Source organism: Podarcis filfolensis (assembly GCF_964270895.1).
Source record: "Podarcis filfolensis genome assembly, chromosome: 3".
Lineage (NCBI taxonomy): Eukaryota > Metazoa > Chordata > Lepidosauria > Squamata > Lacertidae > Podarcis > Podarcis filfolensis.
The window spans coordinates 33,828,787-33,840,406 of NC_139606.1; positions in this window are offsets into that span (position 1 = coordinate 33,828,787).

Consider the following 11,620-nt stretch of genomic DNA (forward strand, 5'->3'; position numbering starts at 1 on the left):
CATAGTATTTGGAACACTTTCTTGTCAATGGTTTTAAGATGTTTTTTGTGTGCATGGGTATACACAAGCATAGATATAAATCCTTAAGTTATTCACGAGTCTTGACTAACTTATGCCCCAGTTGCTGTCAATGGGTTTACTCTAATGCAGGTATGCCTGGATCCGACTCATTAAAATGTGATGAATTATATTAAATAAGAACAGCATGTGTGTGTTAAACAATGAAGTGTACGATTTCCTGAATTATCCTAGACAGCATGATTTTTATTTATTTATTACAGAAATATTACTTAAGCTGGATGTAGAAGTTTTGTCATGCAATCATTACAAGCAGGATGATCAAAACAGTGGGATTTTTACTCTCTCTGTTGCTAGCTTCTAGCCAAGAACAGCAGGGTAAAAATAGATTTATTGTTTGCAAGCTCTGTTATATCAAAAAACAAAGCACAACCCTGGGGTGTGTGAAGGGGCAGGGTGGCTGATGACAGTGGGAAAAGAATCAAATAAGGGAGTTAGATGCCAAAATTGGCAAGTGGCCAAGGTACCTACTAAGCAGGGATCAAAGCTACATATGGTCAGTCTCAAGCAACAAAAATAAGCCATAGGATTTTGGCAAGCATTGCGAGGGTAACAAAGTCCAGCCTTGTAGGAAAAAGAGAAAACAATGGAGCTCACCAATGCTTCATAGGACCTCTCGGGAGAGCACAGCTATCATCATCATCTCTGTTTTATTGGAGCAAAAAAATGTAAATAATTTCTCACATATGTTATGTCTGGCTGATCTGAATTGATGGGAACGAGAAGACAGCACTTGAACACATCTTGCAAGTCATGACAGTAAATTGGTGGTTCTCCTGTTAGCTACAGTGCAGTTCAGAGACAGGATTCTTTTAAGGGTGACTAACAGCTGCCAGTTGCCAAACTCAGGCTCCAACTTGTGCCTGATGGACACCTGGCATTCACATCAGATCTTCTCCGAAGAGACCCTATCCAGATGTTGATACGTAGGCTTCTGCTCATTTTTGTCTTTATAGCAGCACCTAAGAGCCCACAGTTATAGGAAAGTGGCTTGCATCTTCAACTACTCATAGAAAGCAAGCCTGTCAGGAAGAAAAAATGCTTTGTCCCTTACGTCTAGTTTTCTTTATGTAGGGAGTTTTTGTTAGTTTTCCCCCATCTCCACACCACATGATGTCCACATAAGGAAACTCCGTACGTTGTGAGGACATTGCACATCACATCCTGCTGGTTCCTACACATCAGTTAGGCTCCTAAGGTCAGTTAGATTAAGGAAGCTTGTGGAAGGAAAGTTTCCTATCCACAACTCCCCAAAATGCCAGCCCTCTGCCGGAACCGTGTGGAATGGAGTGTGGACCATGGGGAACTGCTGGGGGAAGGAATGGGAAACTTGCATTCCAGGGATTTCCTTATCTTACGATACGATACGATAATCTTTATTGTCATTGTCCCATATAGAACAAAGAAATTGAAAAAAATCTATATCAGACATTCAAAAACCAACAAGCCTGCTATTCCAGCCTGGTTAACTCCCTAAAAACTCTGATACCCCATAATTAACTACAATATACTGCCATAGAGACCACCTTACACTGCGTTTAAAACCAAAATCGCATTAGGATAGAAACTGTTTCTCAGGCGGCTAGTCCTAGTCTTTATAACCCTGTACCTTATTTCCAGAAGGCAGAAGCTGAAAGAGATCATTTCCGGGGTGCACACTATCCTGCGTTTCTCTGCAGCTTTCTTATAGCACCTGGAAGCATAGATTTGATCCAAGTCTGAATCTGGTAATTTTCCCTCACCCAGCAGCCCCCTGTGTCCCATCTGTCATTTGTGAGGATTCCTTGACCCACTAGAGAAGCTTTCCAGGGTGCACAGGTGGCTGCAGGAAGGAAACAAACTTGTATTATTGGGGTAGAAGCAGCTGGAAAGAGGAGTGGGCAAATTCATGGAAAATAAGACTATAAATTGTTATTAGCTACAATGTTCCACCTTCACTGTCAGAAGAAGTATGCTTCTAAGTTCTGGGAGTCACAGGTGCAGAGAGGTCTGCCGCTCTCGGTTTCTGCTTGTGGGTTTCCTGTGGTCATCTGGTTAGCTGTTGTAAGAACACGGTATTGGACCAGATGGGCCTTTGGCCTGATCCAGCAGGGCTCGTTTTCTTAACCTTGGAGTGGGCAATTCAGCACAGTTGCTTGGGGGCCAGTTCATTCATGCCCTTTGCAAGGGGAGACAACAGTAGCCTAGTAGGTGAAGGGTTAATGTCTCTACACAGGGCTGGGAAAGCCTCCTCAATCAGTTTCGACAATACTGGGCTAAACATTGGCTTGGTATCCTTCCTATCTTTCACAGGGCTGGTGGAAGCTTGTTTTTTTCATGTATGAATCACTTCCCATGAGGTATCCCAAAGTGATTCATAACACAATCAAAACTTTTATAGCGCTGTTGTACATACAAAAACAGTTAACGTATTTGCATGTGTAAAAACAATTTAAAAACAATTGCACACACGCGCACAATTTGAAACAACGTAAAATCTATTCAAATTCAATACAGATACCAACTGAGTTTTGTTTTTGTTTTTTAACACTTAGAAGGCTTGTTGAAAGAGAACATCTTTGTCAGCCACTGAAAAGACAATAGAGGAGAGGTGGTTGCTGCAGGATAAGGGATTAACTTCACAAACGTATTCTTGCCCAGAATAATGAAGCCTTCAGTCACACATGGTCAATCCATTGCTGAAGAATATTATATGCATGTGAAATAAAGTATATTTACAGAATGGTTGTGTTTATGGAATCTTTAGAATCTCTTAAATATTTTTTGTGTAACAGCAGTGATCTGTACTTTTCATGACTCAAAAAACGGAGCATTTTAACTTAATACTTGCTTTTGAAATAAATGGTACATTGTATCTCAAACCAGCCACTTTACTGGGAATGGAGAACAGAGTTCCTTTAAAGAAAGCATCTTCCTGAGAAAATTAGTATGACTTGTTAAAATAAGTTGTGTGGTTAGTCTGAGAGGAAAAGGGTGGGAGATAATTGAAAACACATTGCCAGAGGAATGATATCTGAAAACAGTGATTCAGCTTTTGAAAACAAACTGCAAATTATATTCCCATACAGTTAACAAAGCAAGTAATTCCTTTGATTCCTAACACATGGAATCATGACAAATAAGTAAAATATGAGTGTGCATGGTTTTTTTTTAAAAAAATCAATGTTCAGATTAAGTATATCACTTCTTCATACAACTGTACTTAATTTAATTTGTGCACAATGTGCAATTCACCTGAAGAGGGTTTCAGGAGATGAAGGTTTACAAGACAGAGCAGTATCGTATGCAGAGTAAAGCTGCCCATAATATAAATAATGAAAATATCTAGGGGTATATTATAGAGGATTTAAAATATATACAAGGGATATGAACTTCCATGCTTCAGGAAATAAACCAATCACAAGCTGACAAGGGTTAAAGGGACTCACGCTATGGACGATTAATTTGATATTTTTTTCCCCTACAGGCAGGGTTTGGGTTTTGTTTTTGGTTTTTTTGCATGAAACATCTGGTTATTGAACACTGTCATAAACAGAATGTAAGATAACAGGGCCAAGATTTTATTCAATTCGCCATTCATGCTTTGCATTCCTGTTTTCAGAGTCAATACATCTATTTTGTGCTCCACAAGACATAATGGAGGAGGTACTTCATTGTGCTGGCTAGGAGCTCATAGAGCAACTCAAAACCCCTTACACCAAATTAGGGTGGGTTGGGGGTTGGACTGGACAGAACTGTGATTGGCTAAGCTGGCCTCCTGCTGGCCACTGCTGGCCACTGCTCTGTCAGTGCGCACTCCTCATTCCACCCACTGAATGGGTTGGCAGAAGTGGTGGTGGTGGGATCCTCAGCACTGGTAGCCATGGAAGGTCCAGAAATGGGGCATTCCAGAGGTTGGAGGCAGGGTCTGAGCAAGTCCAAGATCTGTTGGATCCCAAACCTGTCTCAGTGCTGTTGCCGGATGGGATTGTGACTAATTTGGACATGATGAAGTTGGCACAGCAATCTCACACTCCCACCACTGTGAGTGGCAGGCCTCTGAATCCACAACAGCCCTGCCAATCCATAAAGTCCCAACAGCAGAGGGTGAGAGGGAGGTCTGAATCACACCCCAAGTCCCATTGAGCTTAGTGGGACTTCCGAGTAGACGTGCTTAGGACCGTGCTGTAAGCTTGCAGGCAAAATAGTGACTATGTTGTTGTGCTGTCATGCCTACTGGGTTTTCTCTTTTGTTGGCAAGCCATTTTTCTCCTTTGCTTTGCTCCATTCTTCCTAAGCAGCTTCTCATATCTATCTCATTATTTCCCACACTGTTCTACTTAGAAAGCTACTGTTGCATGTTACTCGTAATATTTTACTTGCATGCAGTTGCTGTGTCCAGTAACTGAGGACTCACGTCTTCCCACCAATTATCATGTTATGTTTCATTATCTCTCGCTTTTGCTAACAGCAACAGGGACTTCCGCCCACATCGCCTGCAGTTTGGAAAAAGAGAGAGAGAGAGATTCCGGCTTCCTAAGTCTCAACTTCCAAGCTCCCACAACTTATTCCCATGGTTGAAATCATAATGTGAGAAGGATTTATACCCATCTAATGAATATTCCGAAGCATTCCCAGATTCTTGGCATAGCTGTGTCTGATTCATAGTTAGGCATGCAGATCAACCCTTCCCACATTTTGAGTTCAGTCATGGGAATGAATTGTTATTGCTGTAGAGCCTTATGGCCACAATGTTCAACACATTTCTTTTAAACTGACAGCTTATCCACACCAGTCCAAAATCAGCCCTGAGCACATGGCAAATCCAAGGTGTGCGCTACATAGTTGTGTGGAAAAAGCTGCTGTCTTATTGTCCCATCTTGGGGGGGGGGGGAATAGTTCTCAGCATATTGTCATCTCTTCTCATCTTACCCTGAAAATTGGTGTGGTGGCCCTGAGATGGAGCCATGAGCTCTGCAGCCAGCTGCAACATCCTTGGGATTTTTTTTTACCACAGATTCCAAGACAGTTTGGATCTTGCTGTTGATCTTAATCCCACTGCTGTTGATCTTAATCCCACTGTAATCAACAGAACCAATTTCTGCATTCATGTGTCAAGGCTTGAGGTTCCAGTCTCAGATGGGAAAGTTCTCCATTCCCCTTGCCGGACCATCTGTTTTTAAGGTATCAAGCCCAACCAATGCACTGCAAAATATTGTCAACATCACAAGGAATGGTAGCCTGAAAACACTCTGCAGCAAGAAGAAAGGCAAATAAGGGAGGGCCATGGCTGAGTCATGGTAACAGAATGGGTCACAGTAACAGGATTTAATCAATTTGAAAGATTTGTGCCCATGGTAAAACAAATAACTCTTCCAAATATCTGCCAAGGAGAGCTAAAGCTGGAGAAATACTCCAAAGAACAGAAAACAAAGACTTGAGGGTTCTCACTCTTTTCTTCATGATCTTCCATCATAAGTTGCTTCCAGGTGGTCACTATTTTCAGGTGGGATTCAATCCCATACAAGCAATTTCAGGTCAAGTCATTCAAGTGGATTTGCCACACTTCTGCAACACACACACTTCCACACACACAAAAACACTCCCCCCCATTGACTTTTTGCAACAAGGAAAGTGATGGGGAAGCACACTGGGAAGTGTGGGACAACTGCTTGCAACCATTCTGCAAACAAAACTTGGGATGAATGCTCAGTAAATAGCTGACAATCAGGATGAGTGCTCAATAAGCCAGTTGTGTGACAGTGGGCTAAAATCTGCACAAAAGCTTTGCTGAATCAGATCAAAGGCTGCATATACACCATACATTTGAAGCACATTTGAAGCACATGACTTCCCCCCAAAGAATTCTGGTAACTGTAGTTTGTTAAGGGTGATGGGAATTGTAGCTCTGTGCAGGACAAACTACCATTCTCCCACTATTGCTTCCTACATTGGTATTCAGAGGCATGCTGTTTTTGATCCTGGCTGTAGCATCCCCTGGCTTGGTTGTGGTTGTATTCACCATGCAGAAGGCAGCTGCACACCACTTGGGCAGTAGACTGAGATGTAGGCTGACTCTAAGGCCCATGCAGCCCCACAGGAGCTGGGACTTCCTGCTCCTCTCTAAGCATCCCACTTATATCAGAGCTTTTCTTAGGTTGCCATTAATACCACACAAATGTCTGGAGTAGGGCAGAATGATTAGAATAACTGCAGAAAGAAAGTGTTCAGCCTCTCTCTGATGACCAGCATTGCTTGTTTTTTGTTTGAATAATATAACTATAGCTTGCATAGGTTGTGTATCTAGTTCAGTATTAAGGTACGTACAATTGCTTTCTGGCCTTCCACAGCTGGTCTCATAAGCTGAAGCTTTTACACTCAACTGGAAGCTAAATACTTGATGATCTAGATTCCAAGTGTACGGATTCATATTTCCAGCCCTGAAGCAAAAAGATGTTGCCTTTGGGGACGGTTTTTAAAACAACACATGCCTAATCCATCTGCTGAGAATGTGAGTGAAAGAGGGGCCACAGATCCACATTAGGTCCCCAAAGCCTTTTTCTCATTACTCTTGCAGACAACACCGAATCATATTTTAAAAATTCAGTTCAATAACAGAGAAGGAGGCTTGGGAAGCAACTTGATGAACTGCTTAACAAATTTAATAAAAAGAAACAAGGCTGCAAGACAAAGAAATTTGACAGGATTTGTCCTGGCGACATTATTTATGTTTGACAGACCCACCTGCGGTGAAAGGAGATACAAGGAACTTTCCTGCAGAGATATAAACTTTGAAAACCCTGATCAGGAGGGCTGCACCATGTTGAAATAATGCTGGCAACAGGACTGAAGACTTGCTGCTACACTGCTAAAATACCAACTATGGCGTATATGGTGTCATATGAATGTTTATATTTATTAAATGGGAGAATTCTATTTATTTCAAGGGGTGGGGAACCTGCGGCCTTCACATCATTCCTGATGTGAAGTTCCCATCATTCCTGACCATTAGCCATGCTGGCAGGGGTCAACAGGACCTGGAGTCTAACAACACCTAGAGAAGAAGAAGAGTTTGGATTTGATATCCCACCTTTCACTCCCCTTCAGGAGTCTCAAAGCGGCTAACAATCTCCTTTCCCTTCCTCCCCCACAACAAACACTCTGTGAGGTGAGTGGGGCTGAGAGACTTCAAAGAAGTGTGACTGGTCCAAGGTCAACCAGCAGCTGCATGTGGAGGAGCGGAGACGTGAACCGGGTTCCCCAGATTGCGAGACTACCACTCTTAACCACTACACCACACTGGCTCTGTGTAGAGGACTACACATTCCCCCATCAACAAGATAATCGGCATGCTTGTTAAACCAGAAAACAGAGCAACAATGGCATGGACGGAGCTGAATTTCCAGAATGGGAGGGTGGGTGTTCCCACCTGGCATCCAGCAAAATATGGGAATGTTTATGGGAAACTGTTCAGTGTAGTAGAGGTTGAGTCAGTCCAAGCAGGAGCAGAGTAGGAAGAGCAAACCATCTCTCCTATACGGTGGATTTTTGAGGGAATACTTACTGAGACCTTTTGTGGATGTTGTTGCAGGCACATTGGCGACTTCTGTTGTAGATTAACCAGGAAGGTACATACTACACTTTCTTTTTAAAAAAAGAAAAAAGCCATTGGGTAGATGTGTCAGGGGATTAAATGAAAAGTTTAATCCCGGTTAGCTGTATCAAACAAACTAAACTTCGATTTCCAGATAAGATCCACCCCCCCTCCTCTCTGTATAGTCACCACGGCCTGTTGTGCTAATTCGAGTAAACATATACCCACAAACACTCAGCCACATAAATCACAATTTGTCAATATACATATACCAGAGGGGGGAAATTAGAAAGGCAAACCATAGCCCTGAGGACACTCTACCATTTCTTGTACCCACTCAGCATAAGAGTACAAAATTATGAAAGAGTGCTCCTTCTCAAGCCTTCGCTAATTTCTTTACTGTGTAATGGGATACCTTTGAAATCGTTGAAAAAGTGCAGGAGACTTAAAGGCGGAAAATAACTCTCATGTTGGCACAAAGTGGGAGTCTGTGCCACAACCTGAAAGGCCCGCTGGTTTCATAGGACTTTTATTGGTAGGGAAAGTAACAGAATTTCCCAGTTCCCCCACACCTCAATTTCCTTCCTCCATACCATTCCAACTCTTTTTCAAGTCTCCCACATGAACAGCATGGCATATGAACATTCCTTCTGTCCCTGGCCCCCCAACTCAAAACCAGTATTTCTTACTGACTGTTATGATCTCATCTGGAAGTGTTTTAGCAGTATATCATAGTGTCTCCTTTTATTAGTCACATTTCGCGGCTTACTCAAAATAGTAGTCAAAAATCAAATCGAAGCTTTCCCTCAACTAACACCCCCCCTCTCTCATTTCACAGTGCATATTATGTATATAGGCCTAAAGATTTTTTTTTTTAATAAAATACCTGAGTTCAGAATTCCACCCTATTTAAGAACACACTTCGCTCTGTTCATGGTTACTACTGCAAATGAAGCAGGGTAGAGCAAAGGAACTGGAAAATTTACACCTATATACTTGCTTTAAAAAAAATAATATATCAACATTGATCTTTAATGAGAACAGACTGCCTCACTGTGTTGGGAAATAACCCTTATGGCTGCAGAATTTTGATGAGTTGTTCATACCTTGTGCCTTTGAAGATTGTAAAATCTTTTCCTTTCTCCGGAAATTTTGCTGAACCATTTGTCCTCTCTGTAGAGTGAGAAGGCAAGAGAAAGGACGTGAAACCCAATCTTGCTCACCTTTATTCAGAAGCAAGTTACGCTCACGCGGTTAAATGTTCACAGGATCACAGCGTTAACGTCTAGGTTATTTAGATCAGGGCTGCAGTCAGGGTGGGGGCTGAAATCCACCAGTTGTTGTTGAACACCTATCACCTCAGGCCACTTAGGTACATGCTGGCTTGGACTGGTGGGAGATGGAGTCGAGCAACCTCTGGAGGGTGCCATGTTCCTCATCATCCCTGTTTCAGACTCAGACCCAGTTGATATGAATGAGAATGATATGAAGACCTTCCTCTTTCAAGAAGCCTTTTAAGTTGAGATCCTTCCTAGTCTGCATCATGGTATTTGCAATTATTTTAAAGATTTTTTAAAATTGTTTTTTCACTACTTGTTTGCCACCCTGCACTCCTTTGGGAGGAAGGGCAGTGTAAAATTTTAATAATAAAAAATAAATAAATATGTTACAAGTGCATCATGGGAGTTGCTTTCTCATTCGCTGGTTCTGACTTGTGCTTGCTCTTCACCACGATTCTTAATCTCATCCAGAGTCAATCCAGATTCCTGGGGCGATGCAAGCTGTTCTCATAATACGACAGGAGATTCGTGCGATATTGATTTCAGGTAAGATGAAGACATATAGGGCAAAAGGAGTATAAGGCTGCAATCCAAATCCCGTTTATCTGAGTATAAGCTCCAGAATTACTTCTGAGTAGACACAGTTATGATTGCACTGTAAATCAACTCAAGTATCTGCTTGGGCTTCCTTTTCTCCCAACACATATGTACCCCTTTGTTCCAAATCTCACGCATATGGCTCTCACACAAAGAATCATTTTGCAAGGACATTGCAAGATCATGAATGCTCTTCCATAAACTGGACTCCCTCCCTCCCTCCCTCCCTCCCTCCCTCTCTCTCTCTCTCACTCACACACACACACACAGAACCCATGATCTTGGTTTCCCAAACTTGAGTCTCCAGCTGTTTTTGGACTACAATTCCCATCATCCCTGACCACTCATCCTGCTAGCTAGGAATGACAGGAGTTGTAGTCCCCAAACAGCTGGAAACTCAAGTTTGGGAAGCCCTGCTTTAGCCAGTGTAGTGTAATGGTTAGAGGACTTGGGAGACCAGGGTTCAAATCCCCGTTCATCCATAAAACTCACTGGGTGACCTTGGCTCAGTCCCTGCCTCTCAGCCTAACCTGTCTCACAGGGTTGTTGTGGGGATTAAATGCAGAGAGGGAGAATCATATATTCCACCTTGAGCTGCTTGGAGGAAAGGTGTGATATAAACGAAATGATGGAATAATAACATCCCTGATACTATAAGGAGTAAAAATTGTCATGAATGTACAAAAAAAAAGAAGAAGGGTGTCTGGAGGGGCCCAAATAAGAAAAACAAAAGGAGAAATCCTTAATACTCCCTCAGGAGAACAAAGGTTTTCGTAAAAAGGTTGGCGCTTGTAAGTGTGGTTTCTTTCCATAAACAAAAGGCAGACTTCCCTGGGAAGGGAATTCCAAAGAAAAGGTGCAACAGCAGAGAAGGCCTTGGACTTAGAGTCAACCTTTCAGGCATCTTAAAAAGAGGCAACAGATAGTCTGCCCTCCCTGGCAGATATTAAAGAAGAAGGGGGAGAATGCAGGAGGCAATGTGCTGTAAGAGCACTCTCAGGCCAGGAACATGCTCCTTTAGGGAGATTGAGAGCTACTTCCAGAACAGGCTGTACCACTGCTTCCAGATCCACCATCAACATCTCATTCTCATCTGGATTTTATTTCTATTTCATTAGCTCTTATTTGTCCCATCACCACTTCCAGACACCTAGGGATTCTACAGCTTCACCGGCAATGGAGAAGGAAAGCTTTAGCTTGAGTGACAATTAGTCAATGGTGTGCACCCAAATCCCTATAGCAGGTGGCGGCCAACACAATGCTCTCCAGAAGTTGTTGGACTCCAACCCCATCAGCCCCGTCCAGCATGGCCAATGGCCAAGCATGATGGGAGTTGTAGTCCAAATCATCTGGAGGGCATCACCTTGGCTACCCCTTTTGTATCACAGTTAGTATAATGGAAGAGATCTGGGGCCAGCGTTTAGCCAGTTGTAGCCCGAGCATTTCTGAAAGAGTTCCGCTGCTCTCCACATGCAGTCCATTTGGAAGTCTTCACCGTCGCACCCATTAAAAGATATTTCGAGAAGTACATTCGCAAGATGCAATGTGTTTGTTTTCTGCCAGTTTCCTATGAAAGAAAAATCACTTTCAGAACAATGCTAATAACTTCCTTTTTATGTAAGTAAAAGTACATAAATGCAAATGGTTTCCACATGCTGGGGGTGGGGGTGGGGGAATGCCACAGTGTGGCTTTTGCATTGACTTTGCGCTTGGGACTTATTTATTAGTTGATATACTTGGATGCAGCAGCAGTCGCTACAGAGTTTAATGGCAAAGCCATGCAGCATTCTCTAAGAAACAAATGGCGCTCTGCAAAAAGCTCAAATTCACATTTAACATCACGGAGCTTGAATTATTATTATTTTTCTACAAAGAAGTAGAATGCCACCTGGTAGGCCAATAAGTATCCTTGCATCAATGGATCTTAAGTGTTGCATGGGACTTGCTTCTAAAAGGCATGAATGGCTGCCTTATCACAGACTGCCACAGGTACTGCTACATTGGCAGACAGGAATATCCCTACTATGGCACCTACCAGACCCTCCAAATGTCCCTATTTTCCAGGGACAGTCCCAGATTTACAGAAGCTGTC